Genomic DNA, 17,079 nt, shown 5'->3' on the forward strand with positions numbered 1-17,079 from the left:
CCCCCCCCCCCCCCCCCCCCCCCCCCCCCCCCCCCCCCCCCGGACAGGGAAAGCTAACACACGGAGCGGGAGAGAGCCAGCCGGGCACTTGTGGGAACGGCCAGTTGTTCTGCAGACACAGCATTCGTGACAATAGAAATCAGGTTGGAAGAGTGCGCAGAGCCTCGAATGTCATGTTCAGAAAAGTCACCTTGATCATGGGGGTTGGAAGCTAAGCACTGGAGTGGGGCAAGAGTGTCGCTCGGGGCTTGCTTCCTCATCTATAAAATAGAGCTCACTCAGCCATACCGTCATTTGGGGGTGACTGGGGGGACTACGGGGACTAGGGGACTTTGGATTGTAAAGTGCTCGGTGCGTTGGCCAACAATAAACGTTATTTTCTTACCACTGTTTTCTATGATTGGCAGAGCCGTGCTGGGTGCCGAGGAATGACAGGAGATAATGTTTGTTAGTTCCCTCAGGCAAAGGCACTCCCCCACTCCATTCTGTCCCTACCCCTGTGCCCTTGGTGCACAGGGAGAGCGGGTCAGGCCCCTGGAAGGGATTTACCTGCTGCGGTACAGGTGTGACCAGAGGTGGCTTTCCCCCACCTCCAGAGCCGGAGGGCGCAGGAGATCGACGACTCCGTCGACTCGACACCCGTCCGGGATTCTCTTACGGTCCCTTTTGGGTTTTTTTGTTTTTTTTGTTTTTTTTTTTTTTTCAACGTTTATTTATTTTTGGGACAGAGAGAGACAGAGCATGAACGGGGGAGGAGCAGAGAGAGAGGGAGACACAGAATCGGAAACAGGCTCCAGGCTCTGAGCCATCAGCCCAGAGCCTGACGCGGGGCTCGAACTCACGTTCCGCGAGATCGTGACTTACGGTCCCTTTTGAAAGAGCAGTCACCCCAGGTGGTGTCCCCACAGCCCAAGCCTCCATCAAGCTCCTAGCTGGCCGCCAGCTGCTTCTGGAGAGTGCATGGTGCCCCTTGCTCCCTCATGGCTGCCTGGAGACCTGCCCCCAGGATGGCCCTTTCTTCCTGCACCAGGTAGATGTGGGTTTAGTCTCGGGCAACACAAACCCAGGGCAACGGCCATCCAGGATGATTCTCTGGATAATTTCGGGCCCTCAGTGCTGTTGCTGAGGAAACAATCAGAGACATTTGCTTATTTGTTCTGCATGAAATAACCGGTTTGCCTGTTTATAGAAAGCTATTCAGAGCTCTGCTGTTTATCTGGCCCGAAGAGACACAGCCAAGAACTTGCTGTTGCCTTTTTAATTAAATACCTACTGTGTGCCAGGGGCTTTCACGGGGGCTAGTCCCAGGCTACCACCCACAGTTGGGGGAGATCTCTGGAGATAAGCCCGGTCAACAGAAGAGAAATCTTGTGTTTACAAAGCATCTAGGCAGTTACTGGCTCATCCAAGCCTTAGGACAACTCGGAGGGGCAGGCATTATTAACACCATTTCAGAGATAAGGAAAATGAGCCGCAGAGAAGTTAAGTGAATAATGGTAACCATGATTATTTTGGAGTGTCGAGGACCGTGAAATAGTTTTGCATGCATTAACCCATTCCTGAGTTGCTGCAACTCAGTGAGTAGGTGCTATGATTATTGCCCTAATTTTACAGATGAAGGCTCTGAAGCTTAGACCGATCTTAGCTGCTAAGTGGTGGAACAGGGATTCCAGCCCTGGTATCATTCCAGACTCCAGGCTCTTAACCACGTCTGGCAAAGGGCCCAAGGGCGGGGAGGCGGAGTCTGGGTTTGCGACCCGCCCGCCGCGTCTCCAGGGGGCTGTGTTCTCTCCATTCCCCCGTCACTACCCCCCACCCCGAAGAGCTTCGCCCTCTGACGTGACCCGGGGCTAAGCTTCAAATGCCAACACGCTCACCGTGGGGTGGGTTCAAGTGCATCCCCTCTCTCTGGGTCCACTGGAGCCAGTTCTCACTCATTTCTAGATTTCAGTCCAGAAAATTGGAGTGAAAATACAGCCCATCCTTTGTTCTCCCTCAAGCTCCTCCTCTCCCCCTGGGGGAGATGCATCCCCAGGGGGGAATGAGGGCTTGCCCAGTGTCCGGGGAGAGCTGGAGAGACGCGTTTGCTCCACGCCGGGACCAGACATCTCATAACATACACCTCCCCGCAAACAGCGTCTCCTGTCTTGTTTGGTTTTCCTCCTCCTTTCATTTCGGCCATCTTCACACCAAGTTTAAGGCCTCTCGTTCGGCCTCCCGGAGGAAACCAAACCGAGAAAATGAGAGGGGACCGGGCTGGAGGAACATGATGCATCGGAGACCAAATATATACCTTGAGCTAAATGCCGCTGAGAGAGAGGCTTCGCCACTATGTTCTGCTGGCCTCAGCGGAATCCGGTTTTCATGATAAATATCTGGCCAAAAACGACTGGTGGGCCTCTCGTTTCTGAGGAGGGTGGGGGCACTGCGCGAGGAGTCATTTGGAATCGCAGCTCTTATCTGCGGCTGGGTGACCTTGGACAAGTAGCTTCACCTCTTTGAGCCCTTGCAGCCTCTTAGGTGAAGTGGGAGGATACAGCCCGGAGCTGGCTGAGTCTTCCCTGAGTCTCGCAGAGCTCTGCGGTGGCAACTGTTAGCATGCCCATTTTATAGATGAGAAAACTGAGGGACAGAGAGGTTAAGAAACTTGCCCTGAGTCACAGAACCAGAAAACAGCAGAGGCAGGCTGGCCACGCATGCCGTCTGCCTCAAAATACGCATGTTATGCCCCTTCTTGTGCTTGAATCTGGACGTGGTAGCTTTTCAATGTCATCCCTTTGCTTCTGAGGGTCTTAGAGGTAGAAGGTCTGAGAAAAGACTGGCTCATCCACACGAGCCATGGAGGACAATCACTCCGTTGGCAGGTCACCCCAACTCTGCCATCGTATAACCAACACTCCTCCGCTGTGAACCGTTTTCAAAATACAGTTAGGCCAAAATAATAAATTATAGATGAGCCACAATCCCACCCACGCCAAGGAGACAACTCCTGACTCCTCGTGAGCTTTATTCCCGACCTCTTTCTACGTATACAAATACATACTCTTAAATATCTAACAAAAAAAAACAGTATTATACAACACATAAGCTCTCATTTTGATTTTTGGTCCTGATGTAGACGTTGCTTTATGAATGTATATGATTTTTCATCTATACGTTGTAAAAGCCACGTAGGTGTTATGTGAAATGCTGAAGAATTATTGAAAAACCACCCTAACCCCACCAGCCCGAAGTGATCACTGTTTACTTGGTGATATATATCCTTCTCAGCCTCTGTCCATGTGGGATAAAGTGTAGACACTCCACTTTTTTTGTGCAAATGTGACCATGCCTTTAGTTTTTTGCTTATTTTGTCTGCAATATTATATTGTGGGCATCATCCCATGTTAAGACATATGGCCCTACGTTAGGGTTTTCAATGGCTACACAGTATTTTATTTTTTGCATGTGTCATAATTTGCTTAACCCTTCTCCAGTGTTGGTCATCCAGATTATTTCTAAGAGTTTTGTTTTTGCAAAGAGTGCAGTGATGAACAGCCATACGGCTGAGGTTTTGAGCATTCTTAGTCGTTTCCTTAAACTAAAGTCTGAGGGTTAGCATGACTGCATTTAAAGGTACGTATGCTTTAAAAGGCCATGGACTTAAGGGGTGCCTGGATGGTTCAGTTGGTTGAGTGTCAACTTTGACTCAGGTCATGATCTTGGCGATTCACAAGTTCGAGCCCCATGTCAGGCTCTGTGTTGACAGCTCAAGAGCCTGGAGCCTGCTTCAGATTTTGTGTCTTCCTCTCTCTCTGCCCCTCCCCCACTCGTTCTCTCTCTCTCTCTCTCTCTCTCTCTCTCTCTCAAAAATGAATGAAACATTAAGAAAAAAAAAGTCATGGACTTAAATAAGAATTCTGCTCCTGGGACACTCAAATGCAAAGATTTTCAGTTAGAGCTCAGGAATCGTGGGAGTGGTAAGCCTACTGTATCCTACCCAAAGTGAGGACTCCTCAGGGTGGATTTGAACCACTGGTGTTTGTTTTTTGCCTCCTCTGAAAAGGGAATCCTATTTCTCAGTTGGACTCAGTTTCCCCCTTGTTCTAATGTTCGCATCACGCAGGTTTATACTTGTAGCTCAGATGCCAGCTGCTTGTTCCAGCTCTTGAGATCCAAACAGGTCAAACGCTCAGCATCGTGTCTTTCTGAACCGTGCAGATTTCCAGGGGTTATGCCCTCCCCCTATGTCACTCTGGGCACGCCTTGGCCAGTTTCCATGGCAAAGCATTGAACATCAAGCATTTCCCCCATTCCTGTAGAATTTCCTGGGGGATTCTGACAAGGAAAAATGTTCACCCTCGGTCATTAGTCATCCCCACTTGTCCAGGGTCCCTCTTCCTCAAACTTCCATTCCCCATGGGGAGGTCTCTTTCTTTGCCTTATATCATGGACCACACCCAATTAGCTCTCTATTTTCTTTCCTCCTTAGCGTCCACCCAGGGACTTCGCATTTGTTACTCGGATATTCCCCTAGAGTCTCACTTTCTACCCTAAACAAGATATCAAGTTATTTCTTCCAAATGAATGCAATGGTCTTCCAGAAGAAAATTGTTGTTGTATAACTTTACAACATCTGCCTTACGTACCTCCATTTTACTTATAATAAATCTATGAGACTGTGTCAATTTAAAATAGTTGGTCCAATTGTACCCATCAACCTAGCAGATGTCCTTAGAAATTTCAACAGTAATTTGGTATTTACTCTGCCTCTCCCAATCAGAGTGAGCGTAGCTATCATTTATGTGTTCTGATTTGGGGTCTGAAATCAGGCTTAGCACACATCACACAAATAAAATAAAATACAATTGATAGAATTTCAGTTCTTTTCTTAACATTCTGCCTTGCATTAAGATCACTGGTCTACATTCACAGTCCCACCTTCTTCCTCCATCGGGTGGTAAATTTCTTTAAGGCAAAGATGTAATTACTCAATTTTGGACCCTCCAATTCCATCTCCCCAGGCCTGAGCATGGTGTCTAAAATGAAGTTGCCCTCCAGTAAATGCCTACAGATGTAATTGGCTGTGATGTCCTTGGTCCTCAGGGCGATCCCAAAACTTCTCGGGTGGACCCCTCTGAACAATAACACTGGCATTAACATATACAAAGTTACACAGACTATGCCAACAATGAGCTGCGCAAACATCTTTGTTTGCGTGTTTCCATCTCGGGAGTCGCTTCCTTCTGGTCCAGTCAGGGAATAAATAGAGATCTGTCTCTGAAGACCAGTAGGTTTGGGTGTTCTAGATGAGGCTTTCTTCCCAGACGGTTCACATTCGGATTTGGGTGTTTTCTAGTTACTGATTACAAGGGTGCCTCGAAGGTAAGAATGTTGAGCTGAATCAGAGCCCCGTTCTCTGGGCCAAAGAGGGCCACATTCCCTCACCCCCTTCCCCACGGTCTTTCATTTTACATGGGATTTCTCATATTTTATCCTAGCGTCTTAAATTTGGAGGGGGATAAAAGGGGCTATCTAAAACCTTATATAAAACTCTATGTAAAATGAGACCTATGCTACTACACCTGGAAAATGATTCTTTTATCCGTCAAAGATGAGAAGCTTTCTTTCTAACACAGAAGCTCCATTTTCCCTGAATCTGTCATTCGGAAAGTGCTGTCAGGTACCCTCACGTGGCTTAGCCCATTTATTGCCTATGATGATTGCAATGCCTATTTCAAAGATCTGGGAACAGAAGCTCAGGAAGGCAAAGTGACTCGGACCCTTGGGACCAACTGTTAGTACAAGACAAGGCCCTGGACACACTTGTTCATGTGAACTTGTGATCACTCTCTAGACGTTGCTGTGTATATGCCTTGGGTCTCCCAGCCCCCATTTTTATCTCCTCCAGGGATATGACCACGTATTCAAACTTCGTGTCCCTCCCAAAACCTAGAACCAGGTTGAATTCACTGTCGAGTTCATAAAGCACAACTTGGGGTCCATGACCACCTTGCTCAAAAGCTGGGTTTTTCATTTCTTGCTGAAGAAAACCCAACCCAAATTCTCTGGTTAGATACCAAAGGACCTCTACAACTGGCGCCAATCTCTTTCGAATGCTTTTTCTCAGAACTCCCTTAAACAAAATTTGTATTCCAGTCAAACTGATGTGTTAAGGATTCCTCAAGCCTGTCCTGCACCTTCCGCCCCAGTGCCTTTGCACACACTGGTCCCTCAGCTTAATCCGTCCTCTCCTCTCTTGCTCCCTCCCTCCACTCCTCTCTACCTCCTGACCTTCTCATTTTGGAAACAAAAGCGTAACCAGATTCCGAATTCAGAAGATCCATTTCTGGGGACGGACCTGGAGGACGTATGGCTGTACCATCGATAGGTACAAAAGTAAACAAAACTAACGTTTTGCCCTTCTATCGATTTTTTTTCCTGTGCATATCACAGTCTGACCACTGACAGACCAGTTCACATATTAGACAATTCTTCCGCTAGTATCTTGTCATCATGGTGTGAATAATAATTTTGTCAATAAATATTACCTTTAAGCATGATAAAAATGACCATTTTGGAGACTCCGTTTGGGAAGGGTATGTGTTTCACGGTCCCTCCCCAAATGTGTTCCCGCTTGGATGTTGTCACTTCCCCTGGGCCGTTTCCTCTGCCTTCCCGGCACTGGGGTCGGAGCCCTCCCGGAGCCCTTCATAGCCCGTGGCCTTCCCTTTCACAGTACTCACTACGCTGAATTGTAATAGGACTTTCATAGTCTATCGTTTCAACTAGATTATGAACTTTTCAAGGGCAGGGGGTGTGAATATGCATCCTCATGGCCCCAAGAACCAGCCCGGGTCTGACACAGGTGGCTAGCAGAAAATGTTTTATGAAATCGTCATTAGCCAGACTGACCCCTTGCCATCGGACTCTCCCATTCCTGAAGCTGTCACCTCCCCTTTCCTGGATGGGCAGTGGCTCCCTGCGAGAGCTGCTTTGCAGTTTTCTCTGGGTCAAAGGCCACTGCCCGGGGCTCTGTGAAGGATGCTCAGGCCTGGCCAGAACAGATGACAGGCCAGTGAAACCCGATCGCGCCCTCCGGCGGCCGCCCTGACTCGTGTTCCGTATCACGTCCTGCGAAGAGGTGCCTCGATTTGCCAGCGGCCTTGTTTGCTTGAGTCGTGCCCCTCTCTGGGGTGGGCCTGAAGGGGGACAGCCAGAAAGGAGCTCTTTTCACCCAAATAGGCTGTCGAATTACTGATGACTTCACATGCCAAGAGGCTTTGATCAAGATTTCCTCACCAGGCCCTGTATCACCACCAACACTGCAACCAGACTGCTTTTCATTACTATGCGAGCTCAACAGGGGCTGCTCTGGGTTTCTTCCTTTCTGTTTCTTTTTACTTTTCCTTCTTGTTTTTTTTTTTTTTTTTTTAAAGCGTTTAGCTGGTAATGGCTTGCACAGAAAGAGATGGTCCATTTAGCTCTGCTTCTTGTCTGGTTTTCTAAATGGGAAGCAAGTAAGCACGATGGGAGTGGGTTTTGATATGTTTCATGTTTTCTGGGTGCTACTGCAATAGACCGTGCTGTCCCCACCTGTTTCGAATCTATTAGGAAACTTGTAAGGGGTTTTGATTGTCAAAGTTTGATTGGGTGCTAGGGTTGGAGTTGACGAGGTAGGAGCAAAACAAGACCGATTCAGTTCCCAACAGCCAGCCTCTAACAAGCTGGTATTTGTTAGAAGATAGTTTTGTATGACAAATGCTGGAAATTGTAATGGCTTTTAATAAAGTGTAATCAACCATCCATCAAGTGTAGAGCCAGCTGCTTTGCAACGTGGACTGCTATGATCCTTTGCAAAGGAACCCTTCTCCCTCTGCCAATAATAAATAATAGTGATAAAAATCCTGGAAGCCTCTAGAATGAGTTAATAAGCTGGCTCCAGGTCACCTTCCTCGCCCCTCCCCCTCCCCCGAAGAAAGAGAGCTCAGAAGCTTCTAGAAGTGAGCTTGATTTTTTTCAGATGGCATGCCAAGATTATAGATGATTCTGGCAAAGAATGGACCACGAGATTCAGTGCAAATCATTTACGGTATTGGGGCCCCCGTTCCACCAGCAGTAAATTAAAAGAGAAGATTATGAAAAGGGGTCTGGGTAACCCCCAGTCCTATGACTCCAAGGCCCTCTTCCTGTTGGGATCCGTGCTGATTCCTTAGAAAGGGCTCTGGTCGTGGGTGCCTGGACTTGGTGCTTGATCTACTAACTCCTGGAGATGTGAGAGTAGGGGGGTCGAGTGGTGGCCCCCCACAAGTTGTGTCTACATCCTAATCCTGGAACCCACAGAACATACAATGGCAAGAGCCAACAGGAATGTGAACTCTGGGCTCTAAGTGATTATGACGTATCAGCGTGAGTTCATTGGTTGTGACAAGTGCGAGACACGGGTGGGGGTGCTGGTGGCAGAGGAAGCTAAGCTTGTGTAAGGGAGGGGTGAACGGGAACTCTCCGTACCTTCCTTTCAATTTTCCTGCGAACGGAAAACTGCTCAAAACCAATCCAGTCTTTGAAAAAGTAAATTAAAATAAAATAAGCAAATCAAACCAGAGACTTTAGGGGTGCCTGGGTGGCTCAGTCAGCTGAACGTCCAGCTCTCGATTTCGCCTCAGGTCACAGTCCCAGGGTCATTGGATCAAACCTGGCACGGAGCCTGCTTGGGATTCTTTCTCTCTCTCTCTCTCTCTGCCCCTCTCCCCGTCTTGTGCTGGCTTTCCCTCAGAATAAAAAAAATTCAATTAAACTGAAAAACTAGAGACTTTAATGTCTCCAGAACTCTCTCTGAGCCTCTCTCTGAGGGCATATGGCATCATTTCTCCCTGCAGACCAGCTTTCTCAACCAAGGGACGGCTCAGAGTTCCCTACAGCTTCAGGCTTACATTTTCCTAAAAATGTTCCTCTTGGTACTCCTTCAAAATCTCCCAGGAGCCGTCAACCATACAAAAAAGCAAATGCACAAGTTATTCACTGCAGTATTATTGAGAGCGAAGCAGGGAAGCATTTAAACGTCCAACCAGAAGTAACCGGGTCAGTAAACATTGTGTAGGTACACAGTGCACAATTTATGGGGAAAACCTCTATAATCTGATATGTAGGGACTTGTGGGATATATTGCTCAACAAAAACACTCATAGGCTTATTTTTGAAAAAGAGACACAAGGGGCACCTGCGTGGCTAGACCGTTAAGCGTCCGACTTCAGCTCGGTCATGATCTTCCGGTTTGTGAGTTCGAGCCCCGCGTCGGGCTCTGTGCCGACAGCTCGGAGCCTGGAGCCTGCTTCGGGTTCTGGGTCTCGCTCTCTCTCTCTGCCCCTCCCCTGCTGGCGGTCTGTGCCTCCCTGACTCTCAAAAACGAATAAACATTTAAAAAAAAAAATTAAGGAGAGACACGAGAAGACGAGCCAGGAACTAAAATTAAAAACAAAACAAAACACCCAGCTGTTTGACTCTAAGAGGTGGGTGTGACCAGTAAAGTGAAGGGGTGGAAAAGGCAAACTGAGTGAACCTTTTAATAACCCATATTGACGCTTTACTCGCAAACACAAAACTGCATCAGAAAAGATGAAATAATACCCTACAATTGCACACAAATGAAAACAATGAGCCTAACTGCATGTGAGATTGCTAGCCACTCAGAAAAAAAGGAAACAGCCCAAGTCCAGATTCTGGGACTAGGGTTTTACTCTACAGAGACCCAGGAAGGCAAAAGCATTGAAAAAAACCCAGTGAAGGTTCAAAAGGCAGTCGCCACATGGATAACGGCGAACAACTTGGCATGCTTTCCTGAAAGTGCAGCACCGAGATACTAGTTTCTGGAGTTTGGGGGGAAAAAAAAAATCTCCCAGGACAGATTCTGATTGGTCCCTGGGTCAGGGTTCCACCTGCGCTGGGGGCAGTTAAGTGAAAGGTGAATGGGGGGCCTGCACTAGACGTGGTCAGGCTGTCCTTGCCCCGAGGAGAGGAGAGAACAGGGCAGTTGAGGCAGTAGATGCCTCCCTCCTTCCGAATCTGATTAAATTATGTGGTGGAAATGTTCAGAGCCGGAAAAGTTCAAACTGTTACGGTATGTGTCATCTTTAAAATGGAGCATTTAATTGGACGATGCAGTAGATTTGGGCAGACCCTTTCCGCAGACCCTTCTGCAGGAAACTTGTTACCAGTAGGCAGACTGGAGAGAGGAGGAGGGAGGAAGACTGAATTGTAGAGCCAAGATTACGGGGCCGGGCTTGGGGGATTTAAACCCAAGCCCTGGCTTTGCTTCCAGCTCTCTGGGCTCCAGTCTGCTCCTCTGTAGAATAAGGGTTGGATTTACCTTTGCGTTTTCTGAGGCTGCACCGCATCCCGGAAGGTCTTCGAAAGAAAGGAGGAGAGTCCCAGTGGCAGCTGTACATGTCCCCATAGTCACGACATCGTCAAGAGTCTTCATTTATGGGCTGGACTCTGGTTATCTTATTTTCACCATGAAGTATAAAAATCTGTGCTTCATAAAATTTAGAAGATAGTAATTATTTCACTAGGAACAAAAGGATTTTTTTTTTTTTTAAACTAAGATCGAGGGGAAGAGATAGGTGTGGGGGAGGGGGTGAGAGAGGCTCCGCGAGGTGCAGAGATTTGCCCGGGGTCACTCAGCAAACAGGAGGCGCTGAGCCTGGTCAGGGCGCCTCCCAGCCTGTGGTCCCACTGGCTCCCACCCAGACCTGAACCAAGCCCCCACCCACAAGAGTCACATTCAAGACCCTCTGACACCCCCGCCTTCCTCCTCCCCAACCTCCTCTGTCCAGTGCAGGATCAGCACACTCTGACCCAAGTCACCGGCCAGGAAGCTTGTCAATGGCCAGCCCTGGGGACAGTGTGACTAACACATAAGGCATTGTCAGGTAATCGACCTCAAGGGTTCTCCTAATGGTGCAAGATGTCCTGTTGCACAGAACGGGCCTCTTTAGAAACCACAGAGGACAGGGGACCTGATCTAAGTTGAGTGGGCACGAGCAGACCCCACCTCCCGTGGCAGAAATTTGCATCATCTCCATGTCTGAATTCAAATACGATCTTCTTTGGCGCTCCCCACTCTCCCGCCCAGGCATTTATGTGCCCTTCTCTCTAGTGTTCCCAGGGCACCTTGCTTGTCTCTATCAAAGTAGCGATTACACTGTGTTGCCATCGTTTTATTTTCCTGTCCCCACCAGACTGAGCCTCCGCCATAGGGGACCAAGTGGACACCCAGGGAATAGCGACGGAATGACGGCATGATGAAGCGAATGGAAAAATAGACCTGTTTCTTCCGGTCCTCTTTTGCCTGTGTGTTTCAGTGACAGGGCGTGAGACGAAGTGAGCCCAGCCTTGCGAACAAACCTCCTCCTACCTGCACGTGGCAGGACCCGACTCTAAAATGTTTTCCTTCCCCTCAGAGAATGACCGTGTCATGAAAAGTCCTATGACTTTCGTCATAAGAGAAGTCAAATTGTCCCAGGATCTTTTGGGGTTGCAAGAGCTGAGGCAAAGGCTAGTCTAGCTTTGTTACAGGAGACCTTGTAGGGTATAGGATTGTGAGTCACTATGTTGTAACCCTGAAACTAATATAACGCTGTATGTTAACTATAATTCCGAACAAACAGAACAAGGAAAACGCGCCATGCCAGGTAACAGTAAAATATAAAGCTTACCAAAAAATACTTTGCCGATCTTGTCAAAGAAGCGGGAAGTGGTCTTTGTCACTGGATTGACTGCCCTGCGGAGGCTAAAGGTACCTTCCTTAGTTGTTGCTCTAATTCTGGGGCTCTCCCCCCAAAACGTGGCGCACAGAATGTCCTATTGGACATTGAGGAGTTGAACGTGAGGCTGAACGTGAGGTCATAGGCCTCGATGAGAACACATGCTCTCGAGGGGGTCTCGAACCCTTGCCTCAGCAGGAGAATTTCTGTGTTTATCTGCATAACAGATCAGGCATCTGAATGAGCCTGTTTGAAAAGAAGGGTTCCATCGCCAAATAAGTCTGACAATCCATCAGGAGAGTAGATGTGCTTCCTGTCCCTTCTGCCTTGACAGTCAGCAAATTAACACCTGGTCCATTAACAGAGTTGGAGGATCCCCCGAGGACAGATTCGTGGTAATTTGTTCTATGTGTTCCCTTGTGATGCTCATTTTCAACTCTCAAGGAATCCCAATAAACAGACAAAACCCGAATTGTATTTGATTTTCACTCGTCTCTTGAGCGGCTGTGCTCGGAACCCACGTGATGACAAACAGAATTTTTCACCAATTCTCCCGTGATGCCGTTCTCGTACAGACTTCCTGTTTGTTCGAGCCTTTTGCTTTGTTTCGTTTCCCGGAGGAGTTCGAGCATTTTGGCCAGGAAGGATGTAGCCCAGAATGGTGGGAGCACCCAAAGAGATAAAAGCCCCAGGAAATGGATGCCCAGAAGGAGAGAAAAGTGTAAGCCCCTCGAGGTAGAGCTTCGGTCTTTGACAGGTGCTGGAAGGACAGAAATTAGAACAAGATTTACTGTGAAAACAGACAGCAAGAGGACCTGGCTGACTTCTGGACTGACTGTTCTGAAAACGCTTCCTTCTCCCCGCGTGTCCAGGAATCAGCTAGAGATGTGCTACGAGGAACACTGGGGCCTCGTTTGAAGCCACATCTTCAGGCAAGCGCACTGCTTTTCCTCAGACTGTAAATTTCTCTGGTGTGGCTGGAGGGGCTGACGGAGATGAGGAGGCTCACCCGTCAATCCGGCCAAGCCAACACTTGCTTGCTTCTGGTCAGTAAGGCCCTCAGACCCAGGGAAGGCTGTGTCCTGCTCTGGGCCCTGCCCTTCGGAGGACGCGATGCGTCAGAATTACAAAAAAAAAAGTACACGAGCTAAATATCACATAAGGGTTCAGTCACATGACACAATCCACAGCCCTAAACACCCACTGCATGACCGACACCATTCAGGCCCCTGGAAGATGCTTCTCCACATCTTTTGTCTCCTGTCCACGAAACAGGCATGGGCACGTTCAAGTGCTGGGAAGGTTTGTGCCCCATTCTGTTCGGACACCGGAGACGTTGCTGCTTCAGCCAGAGCGGAGAGTTTGGGGGCCCCAGGGAGGGAAACCAGCTCAGTCCCGAAACAGGGTGCTGTCGAAAAAAACCACCAGACGCCGAATAGAAGCGAGGCAAGATTTTCTTCACGGCCGGGCCAAACCTGATCTCCTGATCTTAAGGAGAAAAGTGCAGAGCATGGCCCTGAACAAAGGTAGCAGTGAGCTTATATGGATTTTAGCAAGTCTGAATACGTCATTATTTGGTTAACCAATTACGATTTACAGCATTTCATGGTAGCCAATTATATTGTGACACACAGACGTTAGTTTTGGCGGGAACCTATCAATTTAAAGTTCTTTGTCCTAAGAGGGTTTAAAATGACCAATCATAGTGAGACACCTAAGATACCTTGGGGCAGTGAGTTCGTGACTTTTTACATGTTGGTCTTTGCCTAGGCCAGATCTTGGGAGAAGGGATGGGGGAGCGTTTTGCAACCTAAGTTATCCATTTAGCAAGCAGGCGAAGTTACAGAAGCGAGATAGGGCGGTTAGTAATTTCCGATAACCCTAATAGAGAACTTCCTAAGCTTTTATCTCGATTATTCCTGAAAGGTGAGTTTAAGACGAACTTATATACACTAAGCTTTCTGATATCTTGTAAGTTGACCTATTACAAGTCCTTCTTCTCAGAGAGCGTCCGTGGGTGGTTTCACAAGGACGCTGGGTTTCCACTTTGAGGACCTCTCTTCAGTTTCCCAAGCAGGGTTCTAGAACAGCTCATGAACTGACCCTGAGTTTACCACCATTGCACACAGAGGCTGAGGAACACCAGCGTTTCAGCAATGGACCCTGCTGTCCAATCTGTACACGTGGGGGTCCAGACAGACCATGCCTGAAGCATGCTACTGACTATTTAATTTTTTTTTTTTATGTTTATTTATTTTTGAGACAGAGAGAGACAGAGCATGAACAGGGGAGGGGCAGAGAGAGAGGGAGACACAGAATCTGAAAGAGGCTCCAGGCTCTGAGCTGTCAGCACAGGGCCCCACGCGGGGCTCGAACCCACGGACCGCGAGATCACGACCTGAGCCGAAGTCGGACGCCCAACCGACCCAGCCACCCAGGCGCCCCTGCTACTGACTATTTAAGCAGCTGGATGGATATGGAAACGTTTTTGGAAAATGTTTCAAATGTGGGCATATTTGAAATGTGTAAAAATCCTGCTTTTTAAGGAAGGAAATTCCGATACATGCAGCAATAGGGTGGACCTTGACATTCTGCTCCCTTGGAGCGTCAGTCACGGAAGGACTCGTGTGGCCTTACATGAGGCTCCATAGAGACAGAAAGCAGAATGCGACTCCCAGGGGCTGGGGTTACAGTTTTGTGAAGACAGGGTTCTGCTTTACAAGACGGGAAGAGTTCTGACGAAGGACGGTGGTGATGGTTGCACACGACGTGAATGCGCTTCAATGCCGCTGAACGGGACACTTCTTAGTGGTTAACGTGGCCACCTTTCGGTTACGTGAATTTTACTCCAATTTTTCAAAATTAGATAAACTTACCATTAAGTATTTTTAATCCACTTTAAAAATGATTTCTGGGGCGCCTGGGTGGCTCAGTCGGTTAAGCGTCCGACTTCAGCTCAGGTCACGATCTCACAGTCCGTGAGTTCGAGCCCCGCGTCAGGCTCTGTGCTGACAGCTCGGAGCCTGGAGCCTGCTTTGGATTCTGTGTCTCCCTCTCTCTCTGCCCCTCCCCCGTTCATGCTCTGTCTCTCTCTGTCCCAAAAATAAATAAACGTTAAAAAAAAAATTTTAAATAAAAAAAAAAATTTCTGGGGGGTGCCTCGGTGGCTCAGTCGGTTGAGTGTCTGACTCTTGATTCAGCTCACGTCACGATCCCCAGGCCGTGGGATCGAGCCCGGCATCAGGCTCCAGGCTGAGTGCGGAGCCTGCTTGGGATTCTCTCTCTCTCCCTCTGCCCCCTCCCTTGCTTGCACGCTTTCTGTGTCTCTAAAACATAAAATATAAAATAAAATAAAATAATAAAATAGTTACTGTTCAAGTGTTTGACATTCATTAACTGTAATTTATATTTTGCCTTTTACCTTTAATAGGTAACTTTGAATATCTTAGAAGTATTTTTTTCAGAAAAATATATATAAGAAAAAAATTTTTTTGTTTGATTTTTTCCATTTGCTTTACATTTCTGATAAAATATGCTCAGATTTTGTATACTTGGGATGGAAATATTTTATTCAATAGTCAGCTAGCTTGACTGATAAGCTTTTTAAACCTTCAGATACACCGTAAGGTGTCCTGAATTCGTCTCATGTTCCAGATCCTGTGAACAGAAGGGCCTTCCACTGGTGATGACGAGTCTTTCCCAAGTAAATTTGTCTTCTCACTCTCGCTGCTTACTCTGCCCAAGGACCCTTTCTGCCCTTTCTTTGCCGCCGGAATGCCTAACTATGCCTCAAAGCACAGGTCTGATGTCACCTCCTCGGAGAAGCCCTCAGTTGCACCAGGTGGGATAAATGTGCCTCTGTTGGCATTGCTATGCTCACCCCCCTGTTACTACTACATTATTCACTGCGTTATTGTTATGTATTCTCACTGGTTTTCTGCCCCAGGCTATCAGCTCCTTGAGGACAGGTTCTGTGACTTATCCTTACATCTGAACTGCCAGCCCAATGAAGATAATCAGCAAAAGGCTGTTGAATAAATTGACATTTTCTTGATGAAGAAAGTCGTCATTTTATTTATTTATTTTTATTTTTTTTTAACGTTTATTTATTTTTGGGACAGAGAGAGACAGAGCATGAACGGGGGAGGGGCAGAGAGAGAGGGAGACACAGAATCGGAAACAGGCTCCAGGCTCTGAGCCATCAGCCCAGAGCCCGACGCGGGCCTCGAACCCACGGAGCGCGAGATCGTGACCCGAGCCGAAGTCGGACGCCCGACCGACTGAGCCACCCAGGCGCCCCAGAAAGTCATCATTTTAAATTCAAGAACCCAGGGATGTCTCCTGGGTGGCGCAGTTGGTTGAGCACCCAACTCTCGGCTTCAGCTCAGGTCCCGATCCCAGGGTGGTGGGATCGAGCCCCACGTCAGGCTCCACACTGAGTCTGGAGTCTGCTCAGGTTTCTCTCTCTCTCCCTCTGCCCGTGCACTTTCTGCTTGCGTGTACTTTCTCTAGATAGATATCTAGATAGACAGATAGATAGGTAGATAGAAGAATCTATTGAGCTAAATAAATAAATGGATCATTTGTCCCAAGCATGCTAAGTTCTCTCTAGACTTTGTTTTGGGGGGCAAAGCTTAGACTGTCCTTTGTCACGGCTGGCTGCCTGGCCCGGCACATTTCATCATCTTTCTGATTTGCTACTGGAGCAAATGAAGAACAAATAGGTTCTGAGTAAAGAGGTTCTAACTATGGCTCACTTCCAAGCATGACGCACAGACTTCAGTGCACGATGAGCTTTGGGACAGCGGGTACGGCTCCCTGCAAGACCACGGAGCGTTCCAGCTGTGAAAAGATGCCGGCTATGCGGGGTGACCTTGTGTCCTTGGTTTCCAGGCATACCCCAAGCTTATACCTCCCGTCCCAACGTAATTACTAATATCATCCCCTTTCATTTTCAAATGTGTCCCAGTTTCACCAGAAGTGAGCTGCCATGAGTAACCTTTGAAAAAATGTGATGTTGTGATATTGCCTTCCCTAGGGCAGTTGATTATCATAAAAGAAGAAGGAGGGGGAGGGGAATTGGAGAAATGGGAAATAGGTTCGAATCCAACTTCTGAATGGTGACTAGGTCTTTCCTGCCCTCTTAGGTCAATCATGTTCACCATCTTGAGAGACCTGAGTGGGTTGAGCTTCCCAAATAACTCCACTCTTCCTCCACTTGACTCCCCTGCACACGCAGAAGTGTTTGTGAAACGCGGGAAACTCTACTCCTAGAAGCTTCTCGAATGTAAGCTGTTGCAAGGCAAGTAGTATGCTGTTCCCCTTTGCCAAGGAT

General features: G+C 47.9%; 2 long non-coding RNA genes across 2 annotated transcripts in view; one reads left to right on the forward strand and one right to left on the reverse strand.

The window, feature by feature from the left end:
• LOC121041221 (uncharacterized) overlaps nucleotides 1–13,657 on the reverse strand; it is a 20,284-nt gene extending 6,627 nt beyond the window's left edge. Inside the window, exons 1-2 of the long non-coding RNA XR_005795624.1 lie at nucleotides 13,381–13,657; nucleotides 8,810–8,812 (exon numbers count right to left, since the gene is read on the reverse strand). This is a non-coding gene — a long non-coding RNA (uncharacterized LOC121041221). The remainder of the gene's footprint in view (nucleotides 1–8,809; nucleotides 8,813–13,380) is intronic.
• Nucleotides 13,658–13,700: 43 nt separating this feature from the next.
• LOC121041226 (uncharacterized) overlaps nucleotides 13,701–17,079 on the forward strand; it is a 20,478-nt gene continuing 17,099 nt past the window's right edge. The window contains exon 1 of the long non-coding RNA XR_005795627.1: nucleotides 13,701–13,734. This is a non-coding gene — a long non-coding RNA (uncharacterized LOC121041226). The remainder of the gene's footprint in view (nucleotides 13,735–17,079) is intronic.

Source organism: Herpailurus yagouaroundi, unplaced genomic scaffold (assembly GCF_014898765.1).
Source record: "Herpailurus yagouaroundi ecotype Mexico unplaced genomic scaffold, PumYag 29, whole genome shotgun sequence".
NCBI lineage: Eukaryota > Metazoa > Chordata > Mammalia > Carnivora > Felidae > Herpailurus > Herpailurus yagouaroundi.